General features: G+C 37.7%; 1 pseudogene; it reads right to left on the minus strand.

Moving 5' to 3' along the window:
- Positions 1-2,447: 2,447 nt before the first annotated feature.
- LOC126590851 (uncharacterized) lies at positions 2,448-3,633 on the minus strand (annotated as a pseudogene).
- Positions 3,634-4,971: the final 1,338 nt, after the last annotated feature.

Genomic DNA, 4,971 nt, shown 5'->3' on the forward strand with positions numbered 1-4,971 from the left:
CTTACATATGTGTGACCATTAAAGCGATGTTTATATTATTCAAACTTATCCAAGTAAAGAAAACGTAAGAATATTGATAGAAAATTATGTGCCCATTAATGGTACAATTGAAACCATTACACACGCACAATTACAACCCACAAACGTACAGTTCTCTCTCTCTCACGTACACATAAGTCATACGATCAATGGAATTCTAGCTTAGCTAGAGACTAGGGCTCCTTGTTTGTTAAGTAATGGGGCTTTAGCTAGTTGACTCTGACTCTTCTTGTTTGTTAAGTAATGAGGGATCGACATTGATGGTGCCCTAACGGTGATCACTTTTCTACGCTGCATGCATTTTTCCAGTATTCTTTTGCTCATAGCTGGTTACTCTGCACATGTCATATGTGGACTTGAACATTGAGAGTAAATATTGTTCTACACTTTCATATACACTTCCATTGGTATCCCTACTTAATCACCTACCGTTTGACATATCGATTTGGTTTTATTACAAAAGGCATTGGTATAGTTAAGAGTAAAACCATTTAGGACTATCAGATATTTTACTTCTCTCCTTCTCTCGCTCACCTTTAAAAACTTCTCCACAATATGGCCGACTCATCCTTTGGTTGGGGTCGGTGGTAGCCAAAACCTTTCAATTCTCAGTCCTCTTCTCTCATTCCCCAACCTTTTTCTCCTTTTTCTCACCTTATCTTACCTTGTTATGTCTATTTTTCGCGGTTGTAGTTGGTCTGAGCCTCTGTCTTAGTGTTCTCTGAGCTTTGTTTTTAGTTTACCCTGAACTTATCTCATATCTATCATTTTTTCTCTCTAAGTATCATTCCTCATCACATATCCTCTACCATCTACCTTTGCTATTCAACTCTTTGGATGTTTCCTTCAAGGATGTTATCTGGCGACACTCCTTGGTGGTTAGTTGCTTTTAAAGTACTTTTTGCACTATTTGGTACGATTATGGTAGCCCTCATAGCACGGATGGCGTGTCTATCCACATCCTCTATTGATCCATTTGGTTCATTGGTCCTTCTTCTAGGTGGTGGCAGCTTTGGGGTGGTGGTGCGGCTAATATGGTGGAGGCAACCGTTTTCTTTTTTCAGTTCTCCGGTTTTTTGGCTTTTGTATTGCTATGGACTGCCTCTTTTGGGCCTATTTCATTCTAATTTCTTTATGTAAACTTGGGCTTTGTTTGACTGTTTTGGACTCTCTTTTTGGATGGTGTTTACATTTGTATTATTTTTCTCTTTTAATGAAATTTAATTGATTGACAAAAAAAAAAAAAAAAAATAGTGAAACAATTTAATATAAACTATAATTTAATATTTTCTCAAATTTTTGATATGAGATGCATTCTTCAGTTTCACCGCTTAAATCAGGTTTAGATATATATATAAATTTCAGCTATACCTAGACGTTTGGGATGAGATAATGGTTGAGTTTCACGTGAGAAAGATTAGTATATTGTTGTATGTACCTGTGTGAGCACTCTATTGGCAACGTAACATGCATGCATGGCCTTAAGAATGAAGGAAAGTGTCTTTATAAATGGCGGATGTCGCATTGTTGCAACTGCCTCTCACATTGTGGGTGTTGAACCTATAAACATTTAAAGATCCCACATCATTTCCGTGAAAGCTGGCACAATGCCTCTTAAGTTTTAACAAGGGGTGGAGCCAGCCTCCATAAGTTCATATTTGGCATATATGTGACGTACCAAGAAACTTTTGGGGAAAATACGTGAGATTCTGTTATGTAATTGACAATGTATCTTATTCATCTATATGTATTCATTGTGTATATTCTTATAACGTGATGAGAGATGTAGATATAAAAAAATGTTTCTCCGATTGCACATAAAAATGTCCAAATGTTAAATCCAAGGACTGTACATAGGAGCGGATGTTCCCCGGGAAAGCCTTCTTTTCTACCTTTCCTGTTGACGTGCTCTAGAAAGTCCAGCAAATTTAAGGGCGGGAGATCACACTACTAAATTAAACAGTTTGCGCGACGAGTGAGATTTTGTTGCGCAAATCATTGTTAGGTCGCATAAAAACTATGGCGACCAGAAAATCGTCGAGCGTATTTTGTCGCGTAAAGGTTGTGAAAAAAGACATTGCGTGACGAAATATTTCAAATTCGTCGTGCAAAAAAAAAAAAAGTGCGACGCTTTACTACTTGTTGCGCTAAAGTTATACAGACGAAGGTTTTCGTCGTACGATATAAAAGGGTACAAGTACGCTTTGTGACTAGTTCGTCTCAAAAAGTTTGCGCGACGAAAAATGTAAGAGGCGCATGGTAATGCGCGACGAAGTTATATGGCGCGCTTAATTTTACGCAACGACTGTTCGCCGTCGCGCAAGTGTAATTTAAAAAAATAAATAAATAGAATAAAGGGAAAATTAAAAAAAAAAAGATTTCATACTAATGACAAAAAAAAAAGCAAATTAATGAATAAAAATGTACGTACAAATATAAAGTTTTAAAAGAAAGCAGGAACAAAACTATGAAAAAAAAGCAAAAAAATCTATAGGAATGTCGTTCGAAGGATCTTGCTGCTAGTTGGGGACGGGGTCGGAGGTCAACGGGCCTGATTGCTGTGCTTGCTCAGTGAGGGTGATGGTGCAGAAAAATCGGGGAGATGTATTCCGAAGGAACTAAGGGCTTGTACAAGCATCGACATTTGAGACTTGTACGATGCCAGCTCACTCCTCAGCCCAGCGACTTCTTACGTCAAAGCCGTAACCTGGCCCTTTGACTGCGATGATGATGAGGCTCTACTATCCTGCTGCCTGGCATTTCCCATCCCCCGACAATAAATCCCTGGCCTCCGACCGAAAGTATGGTCCAACGTCTCTATAATGATGTGAAACCCTGCATCCTCAGAGGGATCCACAGACTCAATCGGCATGTCCGAGGGAAGCTGGGAGGCGGACTCTTGAAGCACCGATTGACTCTTCTCCAATATAGTCGCATGTGAAAAAAAAAAGCATGGATTATTAATAGAAAACAATTTGAAATAATTAGTGTAAATGTTGAATGCATAAGAAATTACTTACATGAAGGGACTCGGTCAACTCATTCCCAGGCCGAACATAAACATTAGCAAAGACGTCGATTTCCGGAAATTTTGAACCCTCCTGAAATCGAAAAAGATAAGGAAAATGTTAGTAAGAAAAAAAAATTATTAGTGACATTTTAAAATTGGAAATGAAAGATTAATATATACCTTCCATCACGCCCCCATCCTATAGGAGAAAGGCCTCGAACCCGAATGGTGGAGAAGAATCTTCTTCTCCCGATTGATCTTGTTCGCCTTTGCCTTCTTCTGTTATTAAAAAAATAAACGTATTAGTTGTAATACTTAAAGAAAATTAAAAAAATAATAATAAACATTAGTAAAAATTAAAAAAAGTAAAATCAAAGAAGTCGTAATTAAAAACGTACCACATAGCCCCGCTCTTGAAAATGACCACAAAGCTAAACCCAACTATCTTGTCAGTCCTTCAACTCCTTCTGACAACCCTCATCGAGAGTGACTTGCGGATCATCAAATTGTTGGAAACATTTGTGCAGGTCACTTTTCCACTACTTGTAGCGTTTGGAGAAGAGCCGATTGAGGTACGCGAACATGTCCTCGTCCATGTCTTCCAAATTGTAGTTTGTCTGCAATGTAACAAATATTTGGAAAGTATTAGTAATAAAAGACAGTAATAAATATAAATATATAAATTTTACATGAAAAGCCTTAAAAATGCAACTCTACTTACGGACAATTGGTTGCGCACCGTGTTCTTCGTCTCCTCCGACTCGCCTTCCAAGACTTCCACAACATAGGGCAAAAGGTCTGCACGACATGCCCAATGTCGTGGGCCAATGCATTATGCTACTCCGCTGTTGGTGCTGCCCGATGTCGCTCATCGTATCCGATTGGGATACGACCGTTGGTCACTCGGGTGACCTTCGCCGTCTTCAATTGCCGACAAGGTCCTAGGGTGTTTTTCTTCGCTGCAAAGAGATAAAAAAATCATTAACCCAAAACTAATAACAAATCCTACTAAAATTTCGGCATAACCTCCCCTATAATTAAAACATTTCTCAAAACCCTGAAAATAACATAAACAATATACGCATCCAACACAATGATCACAACAGTTTAATAAAAGGTTTAGAACGATGACAACTTTTTAATCCTTACATGACATAACTTAACAAATTGAACCTAAAATAACAAAACTGATCAGTTAACATTCACATACATTTTCTTCCTCTATTTCTACTAAAAGTTACTTATTGAGCATCACAGCTACTTCTGTGTTTGAGGCCACTATTTCCTTTCTCCTAATTAGAATATATTTCCAATTCGAGCGTTTTCAGAGACCACAACAAACTTCTAAAAATGGCGACAAGTGCCATCCAAGACGGCCAATTTTCGAGCTTGTATACACAGGCTCTCGACATTGCTGGCAACAAGCTTGGCAAAGAATTCTAAGTTGCCATAGCAAACAATTCCATATAACCTCATCCACATTGACTTTTGTAAGACTCTGACAGTCACAACCGAAACTTCTACGACTCTAAATACTTTGCTTCATGATAATTACCAAGGTTTTCATTTCCCAGTTAAACATTTTCGCCATTTCCTCATCATCAAATTTCTTCCACAACTTTATCGTTTCAATTCCGTGAGAAACCCATTTCAGTAACTAAGAAATGACACATAAATTAACAAAAAAATTGCAAAAACATAAAAATTAACAGATATAATTATGGAATACACACAATTTCGATTTCATGACAAAACCCATTTTTGAAAGCGAAGAAATTGCAAACAAGAAAAGAGAAAACAATGGAAACTTTTAAATCCTTACATGACTTGACATAACAAATTGAACCTAAAATAACAAAATTCAGTTAACATGGGAATGAGGGAGTGAATTAGGATTGTATACCTGGTCGTGTACCCGAGGC

This window comes from Malus sylvestris, chromosome 11, assembly GCF_916048215.2.
Source record: "Malus sylvestris chromosome 11, drMalSylv7.2, whole genome shotgun sequence".
NCBI classification, from domain to species: Eukaryota; Viridiplantae; Streptophyta; class Magnoliopsida; order Rosales; family Rosaceae; genus Malus; species Malus sylvestris.